Below are 18445 nucleotides of genomic sequence, written 5' to 3'. Positions count from 1 at the left end.
TGGCTAAAAAGCTTGTATGCGAACCATAGAAACGGACTGTACAATTGTGACGTTCGAAACCGGCAAAACTGGAAACAGGGCAGTCCACAAATCTGAACTTGGGTTCTATTTTTCTTTATGCTACGTGTGGATTCAGAGGTTTCTCAAAATATGAAAGTTGTAGCTTCTTAAGTCCTTAATGTGCCTACAAAATTTCAGATTAAACGAATCAGTGTAGCCCGAGTTATAGCCAAAACACTTGCACCTATTTTGAACACTGGATTGTGTTACGCTTTTGGATTTAGCCTCTGACCATGCTCGGTTTGCCTGGATAACGTGTGAACTGGGTGTTAACCCCTTCATAATAAATGTATATCTTGGTTTTAGCTTCGAAACGGTATAAAGTACATCCAAATCCGAGTTCCGTAGCTCCAGTTATAACCAAAACAAGATCGGTTGTCAGAACTGCCTTTGAATTTGGACAGTTCTGACAGGAACTTTGGACCCATTTTTCACCCTGCTCTGTATTGATTCAGGTTTTGGCCAAAACATAAAATTTTTAGCATTATGGCATAGCTTTCTAACGCCTTTGGAATTCCTTGATTTGGATTTACGAGCTGTAAGTTATTGATCGGCAAACAGACCCTGTCCGTCACCCTAATGTGCAACCTTTTGGTACTGTTTTCCATAAATTCGACCTACTTCCATTCAGATCTAGATTTAGGTGTCTTCATGAAAATTGTATCCCTTCCTCTTGGATTCATAACGGTACCACATGTACTTTGATCCGACACTCGTAGCTTCGATTGTGTTCAAAACAGTTTTTGACACCAAAACGGTTATGCCGGCCGTTTCCATTTCCGTTTGCCGATTCCACACATGCATGTGCCAATTTTGCCGTTTTGCTTGTTTTAGGCATGCTAGTAGCCGTTTGTGATATTATGTGATGCAATCTTTTATTTCAGACGGTGGTGAGCTAGACGGAGCTGGTGGGGCCTACTAGCTATCTTTCGCGACGAGATTTTCGTACTTTTGCTATCTTTGTTCTTTGAGTAAGTATTCGGGCCATTTTTGTATATAACTTACTTATGTGTTTTGAGGTGAATGATAGGGTACCTAGGCGAGAGTGTACTTCATCGCACTCGACCTAAACCCTAATTTACATGCATATTTATACATGACATATCTATATGAATTATTTTGGGTTTGAACCCCTTGAGCTTGTAGCTCGGGGTGACGTTTGTAAGTTGGGGTTGATCTTCCGAGAATGTGAACCAAGTTTGTGAACCGAGCTTGTGAACCAAGCTCAATTTCGTTCGCTCAAGCAATTTTGTGAGGCGACTGGCCAGTGAGGGTGATAAGGTGTTAGGTGGGAGTACAAGTGGAGTTCTACGGACCATTATTTGTGGTCGACGGAGTGTCGGCAGGAGGTCATACATGGCAAATGATTTGGCTTTGGAGCCAACCTGTATCCTTCATTTGTATTGTTACTTTTGCACTTGACTTGACATTTTTGTGAAATAGTTGTTTATCTTAATGTGATATTTACGCTTTTACCCCCGTTTACTTACGAAGCATTTAGCTTACCCCTTTTCCTTTGTTTTCCTTAACAGGGGACGACGCGGGGGAACCCTTTTGTGCTATCACTAATGTAGTTAGGTTTGGGTTGTAATGGTTGGACAACTAAGATATTTCTTTTACTCTGGTGATCTGTATAAAGAACCCGTCTTCGGGTCTACTTCTGCTCTTGGTTCTGAAATAGTCTCGATAACTCCTTTTGAGGATGTAAATACCCTTTTGGGAGTGAATATATTATGAATAGAACTCTTTTGATTTGTATAGTTTTATTAGCTTTGTGTTTTGAGTCCTGGCGCTAGCAAGGTAGGCGTCCCGCCAATACCCTCGGGTTCGCCCTTCGGAGAAGTGGGGGCGTCACAAATCAGGTTTCCAAATCTTGAGTTTCCAATTCTAGATTGGTTTTCCAAAACCTTAAGTTTCTAAATCTTGCTTGGTTTCCAAATCTTGATTGGTTTCCCAAAACCTTGAGTTTCCAAATCTTGATTGGTTTCCAAATCTTGATTGATTTCCCAAAACCTTGAGTTTCCAATTCTTGATTGGTTTCCAAATCTTGAGTGAATTCCAACAACCCCAAACGACCTAACCAGCCCCAAAACACACCCAAATCAGTTTCCAAAACCAAACCTAAACTACCACAAACACCTTAGCCAAACCGCCTTTGAATTCTTGAGTTTCTAAAATCGGTTGACCTAGTTTTTGCGAACTGATTTGATTGAAATTTGAGGACTGGTTCTTGCAATATTTGAGCACCCCAAAAACACCACTTACCCTCCAAAATACTGACCAGAAACTCAGCAAAAATAGTAGCTCAAAAAAAAATTCTAGCTTCGAGTAGAGTTTTCTAAGATTTGCAAAAATTCTGCTTTGTGTCTTGTTACTTGCTTATAGGGTAATTAATTCTAGAATTTTTGAGAGTTTGAGTTGTTTTAAGAACTTTGAGAAGAAAAGTTGAGAGTGAGTGTGTTTTTTGAGTGATACACGAGTGCTTTGCAGGTTTGACAATATGTCTCAAGAAGTGAACATATCCGACCAGTCTGAGGCCGACGTGTCACTCAAACTGGTGCTCCAAGCTCTTCGAAAACAAGCGGCGAGACATGAATTTGTGATGACATAATTATCCGACAGGTTGGCTGCCATTGAGATGCAAGGTACCGGAGATACACACAATAGGGTTTCGAGTGTTTGTAGACACCAAATTTTGATTATTTTTAAATTTCATCTTTATCATTTATTATTTATTATTATTATTATTTTTTTTTTTTTTAATTTAATTGGGTTAGATTCATCATTTTTATTTTTGTAAGATGATAAAAGTGGCCTTAATTCTCTTAAATTTGGTTTGAAAATTGTTAATTTATCATTCATTGATTTTTGAAGAAAAATGAAAATGGCAAAATAGGTGGAAGTGGGCATGTTGAACAAGTGTACACAACAATCATTAGACAAGTGTCTAAAGAATTATAGGACAAGTGTATAGGGGTAGGTGTCAAACACACTTGGTGGAGGCCAAGGGGAGGCTGACGGCCAAAAAGAGAGAAAAAACAGGGAGGGGGCTTCGGAGGAAAGGGGAGAGGAAAAACGAAATCGAAAAAGGAGGGGAGAGTAGGGAAAAATCTGGGGAGAGTCTGTGGGCTAAGAAAAACAGCGGAGAGATAGCGGAAAAAAGGAGAAAAAGAACGGCTGGGGGGAAGGCTAAAAATCTGAAAAGAGAAGAAGGCTTCGGCTGGGAGAAGCTAGAGTGGAAAAAATAGAAAAGAGAGAACGGCTGCGGTTGAGGGCCGAGAGAGTGGAGAGCCGAGGAGGAAAAATCAGAAAAGGAGGAGAAAAATCAAGGGCGGCGGATGAAGGGAAAAGCTGGGAAAATTAGAAACAGAGAAAGAGAGGATAGCAGCGGACAAAGAGCTTGCGACTGAGGAAGCAGAGCAGCTGGAACTGCCGTTCGCGGGAAGCTGTTGCCGCCCTCTTCCGTCACGCGCGACGCCAGCTTCATCGCTTCTTCCATCATAGTTCAAGCTCCGCCCTCTGCCGGCACAAACAAGTGGCCAACCGCCCGCCCAAGCAACCAAATCCGACATCAGCACCCGCAAAATTTTTACCAAGAAACAAACGGTAAGCCACCATCATCCTTCAAATTTCAGTTTTCATGTAAGTTTTCGAAGCGTGTTTTATTTTTCACGTTGTGGCTTGTAGCCATTTCTCTGTTGAATTATTCACTAATTGGAAGTATGTATGCTTTGAATGTCGATTGGACTGGAGTTTTCTTGCATTTGATGAAATTTTGGGTGCTGATTCATGTCAATTGGGCGAGAAATTGGTGAAGTTTTTTAATGGCTGTTTGTTGTTCGACAGAATGCTTCAATGAAAGTTCGGCCTGAAGAATGGATTAATTTCTGATTTATATACGTTCGACTGTTTCATGCTTGTCAAAATAATTGATTCGAATGGGTTTGTTTGGGCGTCCGTTTGTTTTGGCAATCTGCTCCGCTTCTCGTTTGTTTGGTGTTCCTCTTGTATGGATTTAAATTCATGACATAAAATGGCGTGCGAGGGGATTCATGTGAGAGTCATTTGTTTTGCTTTTGTTTTGTTTTGTTGATTGGAGTCCGAAGTTGAATTTTCTGGTTGCAAAGAGGAATGAAATAGCAGCGAACGTTGAGCCAATTTGGGAAGAAGAGGATTGCTTGATTAAATTCATGATTCCAGTCCCTCAATTTCCCTTTCCATTATGATTTAACCCCAGAATTTTAGGACTTCATAATTTTTCCTCCAACACCTTCATAAGTCCTTCAATTAGGTCCCTGCTCTTGTTGCATTTTAACCCCTCAGCTTCCCCTTGTTCTGATATGACCCGAAAAGTGGAAAAAGTGCGTTTGTTTCTCCCTTCTAGATTTAAATCATCTTCTAATAAGCATGAATAGTCCTTTTACTAGATTAATTCTTGTTTGTAGGTTCTAATTGTGGTTCAATAATTTATTTTGATTTTATCATGTTGGGTTTAATGAAACAAGTGCCTTGGGCTAAGAGGTTATTTTTGTTTGGGTTTAAGAAAGTCGTTTTAGTTTATTTTGTTTGGTTTTTTGGTTCGGGCTAGAGGGTCAAGGCCCATCTTTTTGGTTGGCTAATGTTTGGGTCAAAATATTATACTAGCCCACTTGTTTTCCTTGGACTTTCGATTGGGTCAAGTTATCTTGGCCCAAGAAAGGTGAAGATGGCCCATTCCCTTTTTGTTTTGGATTTTCGGTTGGGCTTGTAAGGCTTTGGCCCAAACAAATAAAGGAAATGGCCCAATGGCTTGGTCCATTAAGAAACCAGAAAACGATTTTGCAAATCAGTCCCTGAATTTCTCCCTAATTGTATTGTGGCCCTGGACATTTTCAACTTCTTTTAATTCGGTCCTTGCTTTAATTGCAAATAGGTCCCTGAACTTTATTTTTCTTTAATTTTGACCTCCAAACTTTGTCAATCTTTGCAATCAGGTCCTTTCTTCTCTTGACTTCTTAAATGTGAATTGTCGACATGATTTAATTGATTCAAATTCATGCTTATTTTTTATCCTTTGTGATTATTTGCCAAATAAATTGGTACCTTGACCTTTTTATTGTTTTGAAGCTAATATCTCATTTACTCGATTTCCGTTGCGAGGGAGGTAACTTCTATATTCTTGAGTTTATTTTTTCCTACGTGCTCCTACGTGTTATGTGAATATGCCTGTCTACTTTGCTTTCTTTGCCTTTCTTTAATTCTTTTCATTTTTTTTACTTACTTTTGCTTTTTATTTAAGTTATTCATTATGGGGTATGTGTACACCTCTTGGCTTGTAATAGTTAGGGATTTAATTATTTTATTCTTTTCCCCCTTTTAGATTGTAGTGGGGTCTCCCTAATGTAATAGATAGGGTTTGGAGGAGCATTCAATGAAGACCTATCGAAGTCATGTGCCTAGCTAGCAAATGTAATAGTTAGGGCTTTAATTGTCTTATGTGTCTTGCATGCTTAGTTACTACGTGTTAATTTGCTTTGTTAGGGCTTTGCATCTAGTCGAGCATGCTAAATGTTATGTGCTATGTGCTTATAAGTGTTTGGCATGTCTACTCGCTTTCTATAGCATGAATGAATGTGATGGACGAACGTCACCACACTAGTCCAATGCTAGTTGTGGTTCATTATTTCATTAGGAATTCATAGGAAGGGCTAGTCCAACGCTAGACCCAATAGAATTTTTCCTTTGTTTTTCACTAATGCATTATTTGCCTGTGCACCACATATCATGCATTTTTTCTTAGTTTTATCACTTGGCATGCTCCTCGAACCCCCTTTCCCCTCATTCTTAGGTTTTGCATCCCATACTAGCTATAGGGTTCATTTTGCTTGAGAGTCCCCTCTTGAAAAGGGAAACGAGCGAGTGTGGCTACTCGATAGCCTTAGCACGCTAGTTTCGCCTTCTAATCAAAGGGAAAATCAAGTCACGATTTAGGTCTCCCGTACCCAATATGCATGAATTCCCTAGGCTCACGCACTCTCAATCCACTCTATCATTACACTTTCACTTTTTGTCTCATTTGCACACATGCACCTTTTTATCACCTTCACTTGCACACGAACACTTTTTTGTCTCCACTTGCACACGAACCCTTTTACCTTCACTTGCACACGAACACTTTTATCATTACTTGCACACATGCACTTCATATTACCATTTCACATACCGTACATTGCCCACTCACGTGCACACTTTCATTTACATATTTATTTTCTTTTATTACTTTTTCAAACTCATGTCCTCACATTGCACGCATGCATTTCATTCATTTGCATCCCACTTGCATTATTCGTGACTTCTTCAAAGGATTAATATTGGGCTTCACAATTAATGTGATTGGCACCACTCAACCTTTGATGGGAAATTTCCCCCAATTCCCCTAGGTCTAGGGTTTGCATTCATGTAGGGCACTCAAATGTAATAAATTCTTTGGTTAAAACAAGAAAATCTTTGATTAAATCAACGCAACTAGCCTTGGCTAGGTCAAAGGGGTGCCTTGGATTCTATCCTTGCCTTCCCCTTTGTCAAACGTGACTCCCGAACCTTTTTCTTTGGTTTACGTAGACTAGGAGTCGTTTTAAAAAGGGTTTATTACTACTTGACTTTAAAACTCATTCTTGGGTGACTTGGTACACCTTAAACCATTACCAAGTGGCGACTCCAAACTTTTCATTTCAAAACCCTTTTTAAAACTATTTTTTTGGCCAAATCGTCGCTTTCCAAAGTCCCATGGCCTTTACTTTTATTTTGCATACGTTCACACCACACTTCACACATCATACATTCGACGATCGAAAAGTGGGGCGCGACAGTTGGCGACTCCACTGGGGACATTCGAGAGTCCGAGCAAATTTGATTTAATCAACCTTTTCCTTCTTTTAACCTTTTCATATATTACATTTGGGTGTTTTAGGGTTGCATTTTTTTTTTTCCCTTTTAGGATTTTGCATCACTCGCGTCTCAAACCAATCCCTCGACTCATGAATGTATGTTTGGATGTATGTTTACTTATTTATCTCGCGCTTGCATTGCACTTGGGAGGGGGTGTGTCACCTTTAGAGCCTCGCGTGGTTCTCAACCCCTTCCCTCAAAATAGGGGAACACTTCATACGTGCATATTTACTTGCTTTATCCCATTTTATTTTGTTTTTCGTGGGCGCCATCCCACACCGCCTTGTAGGACTAGGATCGATTGCCTTGGGTAGGCGGATGGTGTGCTCTGCGCCCATAGCGCTACCTAAGGGATCACTCGAGCCACCGACCAAAGGCCCTGGGAGTGATGACCCTTCGCCTTTAGGTCTGAAGGCTTGGGAGCCGAAGCTTTATCGAGTCTAGGCATTAGTGAACCCCAGCCTCATGCATCCATATTAGAATGACCTAGGCTAGAGTCAGCCTCACCCTATTTTAAGCACATTAGGCACGAGGGAAGGGGTTTCCACCCCTTTTACCTGCTTTATTGTATTTCTTTTTTTAATTGCTCCCAATGTGTTATGTGTACTATCAACTGCACTAACTATTTCTTTTGTTTTCTTGGCTTGCATTCATGTGCCTTAGTAATAAGAGGCCTCTTGGGCACTCTTTTAGTGACTCACCCACTAGATAGCTCACATGTCTAAATTTCAGTCTTTGCACTTACCTTTCAGTAAATACATTTCATGTTTAGACCCTTTCCCCCCGTTGCATTATTTTGTCCTCTAGGCCATATTTATTGCATATTTACATTGCTTTAATAAACTGGCATCACGCATAAACCCTAGAAAGGGAATGCCATTTAGGGGATCCCGTGTTAGGAATAAACCACCCCATGTCTCGAATATATAATCCAAATGAGACTTGCACGTTTACCTTTCTCGTATCATCCGAAGGGGTAGTGCACAAGGTAAGGTAAAGATCCGATCATTTTCATGAAGCAATTTTTGGAATATGAGCATCTAATAATCACTTTTTGGCCATTTTCTCAAAATTGGTAAAATTCCCTTGCGTAAAAGGACATTAATTCGAAGAAAATTCACAAATGATTCCTCATTGTTGAGACGATAAATATAGAGGCCAAATTTTGATTTTAGAGGCTCATAGACCAAGGCATTGTAATGATTTCTTGAAACCACCCAGTGGGCGAATAATTCAATCGATTTTTGAACAAATCATCCATCTTATCCAATCCACTTTTTTCCAATTCATTCAATTTTAGTTCAATCTAATCATTTTTGAATAAATTCATTTCATTCAATTCATTTGACCAATTTACCCTTTTAGGGTCTTTTGACCAATTTACCCTTTTTAGGGTCATTCGGTCGCTTTTGAATAAATTATCAATTCAATTGACCAAATTACCCTTTTTAGGGTCTTTTGACCAATTTACCCTTTTTAGGGTCATTCGGCCGATTTTTGAATAAATCAAATTCAATTTCATTCATTTGGCCAATTTACCCATTTTTAGGGCAACCGAGCCGTTTTTTTGACCTATTTCCCTTTTAGGGTAATCCGGTCGATTTTCAATAAATTGTCAATTTCATTTGACCAATTAGGATTTCAATGTCGAATTCCAAATTGGGAAATCTAGTCAATTTTGAAGAAAACCGTCCATTGCATCCAATCACTTGATCAATTAGGGTTTTTGACCCGTAATTCACTGAGAAATTTTATCAACGAATTCCAATCTCTTCGATAGGAGTTCGTCAAGGTCAAACCCATGCGTTTTGCAAATCAAAGGTGATCAATCTATTCGGACGTTGTCCTCATTTTGACAAATCTCTCGTCACCCCAATTGACCAAATTCTTTCAAAATTATTTTTCACTCCATGAGCTGATTGGATCCATCAGGTATTGTATAGTGCCTGCTCTGGAGGATTGCATTTTCATGCTAGGCCTACCCTTGGCATAAAAGGGTTCTCCCATAGGACATGCATACCGATTTTGCAGTTTTGCCTACTAACTCGGGGTATTTTTCTTTTGTTTCCCCCCTCCCCTGCATTCATAAAAATATTTCAATAAGACGAAAATGTTCTTCTATATCTGATGATAATTTTAATCCAATAAAGTTTGAAGATTACAAGTGTTATTTGATTCTTGGGCGGATCCTACGATGAAAACCCTCTGATAGATGTTGTAATTGTTTTCCAAAGGGAAATTTTGTATATTTGAAAAGGAGACAAAAAGTGTATATGTGGAGCTCTTTACAAGTTTCTCTCTTCTCACTTGTATCGTAATTGAATGAGAAAATTTGTTTCAAACTTTTTCAGCAATAAACTTTTTGGACAATCATTGTTTTGTGTATATTTATGTACATTTCATTCTTTATTCTTATTCATTGGAGATTGCATGATGAATTTTAAGAAATAAGACTAAATTGGGATTTTTTTTCAACCTCCGACCTGAAAATTCACAATAAGAGTGTTCAGAATTAAAAGAGGTCATTCAGAAGGCCCAATGAGATATCTTTTTTCCTTCACTGAACCCCAAAATAAAATCAGTCACATTGATTGATAAATCGCAAATTGGGGCCATCTTTGCTTGAAAATATCCATTGTGTTTAATCGATTCAATCACATCTAAGTGAAAGCAAAAATGTGCATCATCCTTATTCGTTTGGAAAATTTGGAGTGATACTTTGAGCATTTGTTTCACTATCTATACAGATTTTTATCACTTGCTCTCCCATTTGAGCCTATGAAAAGAATAATTTCGTTTCAGATAAGAGCCCTAATGATCACTACCCTATATTGGAAAATTTTCAAATAGGGGAATGGATTTTCAATAACCGTTTCGTTACTTTGGTTGTCATGAGGTGTAAGAATGATGCTTTGGCCGTCGTTTCTACAACCTAAACACTGATCACCCCTTGCATCCCCATTTTGAGCTAAAATTGGTGGTTCTTTTCTAATGCACTCATGGTCGTACCCCACATTGGGGAGGGGGATTGGAGAATTTTCAAAAAAAAAAAAAAAAAAAAAAAAAAAAAAAAAGGGAAAAGGGAAAAAGCAAAAATGCTAGAATAAGGAGGGAACTGCAAATTGGGGAAATTTGATTCCACTTGGGTTCCAAGTTTGAAAAAAGAAAAGGAAGGGTTTTGTCCATGTGAATCGCCTATGTTTCACAAATATGGATGAGCAAGGGTTTTCCTCAGTCAATTAATTCAGATACATGCAAAAAATTTCGCATTAACGAAAGTTTCCTTTCAGAGTTGTTGTAAGGAATGGAATACAAGTCAGGCCATCTTCTTTTCCAATCGAACACTTTATCCCTAGTTATCCCTTTTGAGCCATCAGAATAAATTATGTCGTTTGGCAACCCCTGAGAATCGCAAACCCCACACTGGGGGCGAGTTTGAGTTGAAAAGAAAATTTCAAAAAGTGAAAAGTGAAAAACAACAAGATCAAAAACAAAGGAAGAAAAGAGAACCTCAGTTCAAAAATAAACTGGGGCAAATTTTGTGAAAGTTCAAAAGAATGGCAAAAGGCCGAAAAGTCAAAAGGAAAAAGGAAATGAAAGTGAAAAGCCTCAATTGAGCAAAAACTGAGGCAAATTCTGATTTTACCCTAAAATAGGGTTGACGCAACAATGCGATCTCAGATTCTTCAAACCAGTTTTGAAATCCGTTTTCAGGCCTTAACTTTTCTAAGCACCCCACCTGACCCCATTACAAAGCCGAAAGTCCTGACTCCTGTTCTTTGCAATGGCCCTGTCAAGAAAATTTCTGATGCCGGAAAATTTTAGCTGTATTTCTGAATTGCTTGAGTATGAGGTTGACGCTACTCACCATGTGAAAACCCATCAGCTCGAGGGTCTTTTTGGAAAAGAGGCAAAAAGCAAAGCAAGAAAAGTAAATGCAAGAAAATGCAGAAAATTCGACGCTGAAGTCTCCGGTGAGTGATGAGAAAAATGCAAACAAAGTCTGAGATCTTTTGATTTCAAAATAGGGGCAATTTTGGAAAAATGCGATCTATGGTGCAATATCCTTGAAAGTCTTAAACTATCGTTTTCAAGCCAAATTACAAGCTAATAAAGTCCATCGTTGACTTATTCTTTCATGACAATCCAAAGTGAGGATCATGCTCATAAGAAATTCATCAAATCATTTGTGATCATAAGGGCATAACCCGTTTCCACATGTTTAGCTATCACTTCTGTCCATACGTTACAAGCCTAGAAAGCTTGTATGTTGACTAAGTTTTCTTGAAGATAAGGGTAGCAAACTCTTTGCTTTCACTAAGATGTGACATTGAATGGATTACATACAACTGGGGCACGAAAATGAGACAGATTCTTATCTCCCATTTCCTTAGCCATTTCAAAAATAAAGTCACTTGATTGATTCTGAAAAGATGAGCCAACCAAAAGTGGTGACCCGTTACCCTAAGCACCAATGCTAAAAGTAAGGAAGAAATCTTCTTAAATTTGGTGTTATTTCGAGGAATTCATCATGAAATTTCTGCATGAGTTCAAACTTGACGATTAAAGTTTCTTCACATTGTTGTATGTGCACTCTTTTCTAAATTTTAGAAAGTGCGGTTTTTCTTTGTTCAAGTAAATGGGAAATCATCTAAACCAATTTTTGCAATCAAATGGGCCCAAACTGGGGCAAAATTTTTATTTGCAAAATTTCGCAAAATAAGCCCACACAGGGGCAAATATTTTTAAGTCCAATTGAGGATTTCGTCCAAGAATCAAAATAATGCATTTTTTCAAATCAGTCATGCTCATTTGAGTGCACGTAAGCCCTGTGCAGGTATTCACAGTTGAAGTCGATGAAAAGCATCTGACAACGTGGGAAGCCGATGCCGAAGAAAGCGAAGAAAGAGGAGGAAAAATGGACACTACACTTGGGGCAAATTATTTTTTTTTAAAATTTTTGAAAAAAGGGAAAAAAGAAGGGAAAAAGAAAAAAAGAGAAAAAACCAAAAATCAAATCAAAAAGTCAAAAATCAAGTTCAAATTCTTGTTTCTTGAAAAATCAAATTTGATTTCTTGTGGGCGAAGCTCCAATGCACGCCGCGCATCATTCTGTTCCCCCCTTCTCTTGACATTCCAAATCACGTTGGGCCTGGACTTGGTGCCGCCAACTTCACTTTATCACGTTGGGCCTGGACTTGGTGCCGCCAACTTCACTTTATCACGTTGGGCCTGGACTTGGTGCCGCCAACTTCACTTTATCACGTTGGGCCTGGACTTGGTGCCGCCAACTTCACTTTATCACGTTGGGCCTGGACTTGGTGCCGCCAACATCACTTTATCACGTTGGGCCTGGACTTGGTGCCGCCAACTTCACTTTATCACGTTGGGCCTGGACTTGGTGCCGCCAACTTCACATCATCACGTTGGGCCTGGATTTCGTGCCGCCAACATTTCAAAGATCACGTTGGGCCTGGACTTGGTGCCGCCAACATCTCAAAGATCTCATTGGGCCTGGACTTGGTGCCGCCAACTTCACATCATCACGTTGGGCCTGGATTTCGTGCCGCCAACATTTCAAAGATCACGTTGGGCCTGGACTTGGTGCCGCCAACATCTCAAAGATCTCATTGGGCCTGGACTTGGTGCCGCCAACATCACTTTATCACGTTGGGCCTGGACTTGGTGCCGCCAACTTCACTTTATCACGTTGGGCTTGGTTTTTCGTGCCGCCAACTTCACATCATCACGTTGGGCCTGGATTTCGTGCCGCCAACATTTCAAAGATCTCGTTGGGCCTGGACTTGGTGCCGCCAACATCACTTCATCAAGTTGGGCCTGGATTTCGTGCCGCCAACATTCCGAAAATCAAGTTGGGCCTGGATTTCGTGCCGCCAACCTCACAAACATCAAGTTGGGCCTGGATTTCGTGCCACCAACATTCCAAAAATCACGTTGGGCCTGGATTTCGTGCCGCCAACTTCACAACATCCCGTGGGTCTATCCCAATTTTACATTTCTGTCCGGGTCTATCCCGTGGGTCTATCCCAATTTGAAATTCCTGTTCGGGTCAGTCCCGATTTCAAAATTCCTGTTCGGGCCAGTCCCGTTTTAAATTCCTGCTCGGGTCAGCCCCGTTTTAAATTTCTATCTCGGGTCAGTCCCGATTTTAAAATTACCCGTCAGGGGTCAGTCCCCATCGTTTGAGTAATTCGCAGCTGAATAACACAGGTAAGTTTTGGTGTCTACTTCTTTGTCTCAAGTTTTTCCAAAACTCAGACAAAGAGGGGCAAACTGTAGACACCAAATTTTGATTATTTTTAAATTTCATCTTTATCATTTATTATTTATTATTATTATTTTTTTTTTTTTTTTAATTTAATTGGGTTAGATTCATCATTTTTATTTTTGTAAGATGATAAAAGTGGCCTTAATTCTCTTAAATTTGGTTTGAAAATTGTTAATTTATCATTCATTGATTTTTGAAGAAAAATGAAAATGGCAAAATAGGTGGAAGTGGGCATGTTGAACAAGTGTACACAACAATCATTAGACAAGTGTCTAAAGAATTATAGGACAAGTGTATAGGGGTAGGTGTCAAACACACTTGGTGGAGGCCAAGGGGAGGCTGACGGCCAAAAAGAGAGAAAAAACAGGGAGGGGGCTTCGGAGGAAAGGGGAGAGGAAAAACGAAATCGAAAAAGGAGGGGAGAGTAGGGAAAAATCTGGGGAGAGTCTGTGGGCTAAGAAAAACAGCGGAGAGATAGCGGAAAAAAGGAGAAAAAGAACGGCTGGGGGGAAGGCTAAAAATCTGAAAAGAGAAGAAGGCTTCGGCTGGGAGAAGCTAGAGTGGAAAAAATAGAAAAGGGAGAACGGCTGCGGTTGAGGGCCGAGAGAGTGGAGAGCCGAGGAGGAAAAATCAGAAAAGGAGGAGAAAAATCAAGGGCGGCGGATGAAGGGAAAAGCTGGGAAAATTAGAAACAGAGAAAGAGAGGATAGCAGCGGACAAAGAGCTTGCGACTGAGGAAGCAGAGCAGCTGGAACTGCCGTTCGCGGGAAGCTGTTGCCGCCCTCTTCCGTCACGCGCGACGCCAGCTTCATCGCTTCTTCCATCATAGTTCAAGCTCCGCCCTCTGCCGGCACAAACAAGTGGCCAACCGCCCGCCCAAGCAACCAAATCCGACATCAGCACCCGCAAAATTTTTACCAAGAAACAAACGGTAAGCCACCATCATCCTTCAAATTTCAGTTTTCATGTAAGTTTTCGAAGCGTGTTTTATTTTTCACGTTGTGGCTTGTAGCCATTTCTCTGTTGAATTATTCACTAATTGGAAGTATGTATGCTTTGAATGTCGATTGGACTGGAGTTTTCTTGCATTTGATGAAATTTTGGGTGCTGATTCATGTCAATTGGGCGAGAAATTGGTGAAGTTTTTTAATGGCTGTTTGTTGTTCGACAGAATGCTTCAATGAAAGTTCGGCCTGAAGAATGGATTAATTTCTGATTTATATACGTTCGACTGTTTCATGCTTGTCAAAATAATTGATTCGAATGGGTTTGTTTGGGCGTCCGTTTGTTTTGGCAATCTGCTCCGCTTCTCGTTTGTTTGGTGTTCCTCTTGTATGGATTTAAATTCATGACATAAAATGGCGTGCGAGGGGATTCATGTGAGAGTCATTTGTTTTGCTTTTGTTTTGTTTTGTTGATTGGAGTCCGAAGTTGAATTTTCTGGTTGCAAAGAGGAATGAAATAGCAGCGAACGTTGAGCCAATTTGGGAAGAAGAGGATTGCTTGATTAAATTCATGATTCCAGTCCCTCAATTTCCCTTTCCATTATGATTTAACCCCAGAATTTTAGGACTTCATAATTTTTCCTCCAACACCTTCATAAGTCCTTCAATTAGGTCCCTGCTCTTGTTGCATTTTAACCCCTCAGCTTCCCCTTGTTCTGATATGACCCGAAAAGTGGAAAAAGTGCGTTTGTTTCTCCCTTCTAGATTTAAATCATCTTCTAATAAGCATGAATAGTCCTTTTACTAGATTAATTCTTGTTTGTAGGTTCTAATTGTGGTTCAATAATTTATTTTGATTTTATCATGTTGGGTTTAATGAAACAAGTGCCTTGGGCTAAGAGGTTATTTTTGTTTGGGTTTAAGAAAGTCGTTTTAGTTTATTTTGTTTGGTTTTTTGGTTCGGGCTAGAGGGTCAAGGCCCATCTTTTTGGTTGGCTAATGTTTGGGTCAAAATATTATACTAGCCCACTTGTTTTCCTTGGACTTTCGATTGGGTCAAGTTATCTTGGCCCAAGAAAGGTGAAGATGGCCCATTCCCTTTTTGTTTTGGATTTTCGGTTGGGCTTGTAAGGCTTTGGCCCAAACAAATAAAGGAAATGGCCCAATGGCTTGGTCCATTAAGAAACCAGAAAACGATTTTGCAAATCAGTCCCTGAATTTCTCCCTAATTGTATTGTGGCCCTGGACATTTTCAACTTCTTTTAATTCGGTCCTTGCTTTAATTGCAAATAGGTCCCTGAACTTTATTTTTCTTTAATTTTGACCTCCAAACTTTGTCAATCTTTGCAATCAGGTCCTTTCTTCTCTTGACTTCTTAAATGTGAATTGTCGACATGATTTAATTGATTCAAATTCATGCTTATTTTTTATCCTTTGTGATTATTTGCCAAATAAATTGGTACCTTGACCTTTTTATTGTTTTGAAGCTAATATCTCATTTACTCGATTTCCGTTGCGAGGGAGGTAACTTCTATATTCTTGAGTTTATTTTTTCCTACGTGCTCCTACGTGTTATGTGAATATGCCTGTCTACTTTGCTTTCTTTGCCTTTCTTTAATTCTTTTCATTTTTTTTACTTACTTTTGCTTTTTATTTAAGTTATTCATTATGGGGTATGTGTACACCTCTTGGCTTGTAATAGTTAGGGATTTAATTATTTTATTCTTTTCCCCCTTTTAGATTGTAGTGGGGTCTCCCTAATGTAATAGATAGGGTTTGGAGGAGCATTCAATGAAGACCTATCGAAGTCATGTGCCTAGCTAGCAAATGTAATAGTTAGGGCTTTAATTGTCTTATGTGTCTTGCATGCTTAGTTACTACGTGTTAATTTGCTTTGTTAGGGCTTTGCATCTAGTCGAGCATGCTAAATGTTATGTGCTATGTGCTTATAAGTGTTTGGCATGTCTACTCGCTTTCTATAGCATGAATGAATGTGATGGACGAACGTCACCACACTAGTCCAATGCTAGTTGTGGTTCATTATTTCATTAGGAATTCATAGGAAGGGCTAGTCCAACGCTAGACCCAATAGAATTTTTCCTTTGTTTTTCACTAATGCATTATTTGCCTGTGCACCACATATCATGCATTTTTTCTTAGTTTTATCACTTGGCATGCTCCTCGAACCCCCTTTCCCCTCATTCTTAGGTTTTGCATCCCATACTAGCTATAGGGTTCATTTTGCTTGAGAGTCCCCTCTTGAAAAGGGAAACGAGCGAGTGTGGCTACTCGATAGCCTTAGCACGCTAGTTTCGCCTTCTAATCAAAGGGAAAATCAAGTCACGATTTAGGTCTCCCGTACCCAATATGCATGAATTCCCTAGGCTCACGCACTCTCAATCCACTCTATCATTACACTTTCACTTTTTGTCTCATTTGCACACATGCACCTTTTTATCACCTTCACTTGCACACGAACACTTTTTTGTCTCCACTTGCACACGAACCCTTTTACCTTCACTTGCACACGAACACTTTTATCATTACTTGCACACATGCACTTCATATTACCATTTCACATACCGTACATTGCCCACTCACGTGCACACTTTCATTTACATATTTATTTTCTTTTATTACTTTTTCAAACTCATGTCCTCACATTGCACGCATGCATTTCATTCATTTGCATCCCACTTGCATTATTCGTGACTTCTTCAAAGGATTAATATTGGGCTTCACAATTAATGTGATTGGCACCACTCAACCTTTGAAGGGAAATTTCCCCCAATTCCCCTAGGTCTAGGGTTTGCATTCATGTAGGGCACTCAAATGTAATAAATTCTTTGGTTAAAACAAGAAAATCTTTGATTAAATCAACGCAACTAGCCTTGGCTAGGTCAAAGGGGTGCCTTGGATTCTATCCTTGCCTTCCCCTTTGTCAAACGTGACTCCCGAACCTTTTTCTTTGGTTTACGTAGACTAGGAGTCGTTTTAAAAAGGGTTTATTACTACTTGACTTTAAAACTCATTCTTGGGTGACTTGGTACACCTTAAACCATTACCAAGTGGCGACTCCAAACTTTTCATTTCAAAACCCTTTTTAAAACTATTTTTTTGGCCAAATCGTCGCTTTCCAAAGTCCCATGGCCTTTACTTTTATTTTGCATACGTTCACACCACACTTCACACATCATACATTCGACGATCGAAAAGTGGGGCGCGACAGTGTTCAGAATGCTGATCATGATGCAGATGATGAGGGATACCATTCTAACACCTCACTTCGATCAAGGAAAAACCAAAGGGGGGAAAGAGAACCGATGACAATATGCCTACCTTCCATCAAGAGCAACATGCCTACCTTTCATGGGAAAAATGATCCTGAACCTTACTTGGATTGGGTTAGGCGAGTTGAGCAAGTGTTTGAAGTTCACAATTACTCTGAAGAGAAAAAGATGAAACTTGCGGCTATTGAATTTCAAGATTATGCATCTATTTGGTGGGAGCAAGTATGTGCCACAAGGAGAAGAAATAGGGAACAACCGATTGGCACTTGGACTGAAATGAAGCAAGTGATGAGGAAACGATTTGTACCCTTCCAATATACCACGGACTTGTACAATCGGCTCCAACTCACTCAAGGATCTAATTCGGTTGATGAGTACCACAAACAAATGGAGGTAGCGATGATAAGGGCCAATGTACAAGAGAATCCGGAAGCAACCATGGCGAGGTTCCTTAATGGATTAAATCCTGACATTAGGAAGAAGGTTGAGCTTCAAGACCACTTTGAGCTTCAACAAATGGTGTCTTATGCAGAGAAGGTGGAAAAGCAAGCCCTACCTATGAAAACACCTAGTGGCCGATCCACTACATCCTTTTCCACTCCTTGGAGAAGAAATCAATTGCCAACAACCAATGCGTGGCCCAGGCAAGGTAATAAAAAGAGGGAAAACAAGCGGATGGAACAACCTTCCCATCCGAGTGCAAATTCTTTTAAACCAGGCCCGCGGCTGACTCTTCCAGGGGTAAATACATCTACCAACCAGCCAAAGGCATGCTTCAAATGCAAAGGAATTGGCCACCTCATGGCTCAATGCCCTAACTGAAGCATCATGTACCTGAATGAAGAAGAGGTGTGGCAAAGCGAAGGAGAGGAGGAATATGCAGACATGCCACCGCTTGAAGAAGAAGGGAAAGATGATGACATGGTTGAGATAGA

General features: G+C 39.9%; 1 long non-coding RNA gene across 1 annotated transcript; it reads left to right on the top strand.

Annotated features, from left to right (window-relative positions):
• Positions 1 to 13580: 13580 nt before the first annotated feature.
• On the top strand, positions 13581 to 17384 carry LOC140038253 (uncharacterized). Its single transcript, XR_011842067.1, has 2 exons — positions 13581 to 14207; positions 14448 to 17384. It is a non-coding gene; the product is annotated as an uncharacterized lncRNA (long non-coding RNA).
• Positions 17385 to 18445: the final 1061 nt, after the last annotated feature.

Source organism: Coffea arabica, chromosome 3e, assembly GCF_036785885.1.
Source record: "Coffea arabica cultivar ET-39 chromosome 3e, Coffea Arabica ET-39 HiFi, whole genome shotgun sequence".
NCBI classification, from domain to species: Eukaryota; Viridiplantae; Streptophyta; class Magnoliopsida; order Gentianales; family Rubiaceae; genus Coffea; species Coffea arabica.
This window is presented reverse-complemented; position numbering and strand designations above follow the sequence as displayed.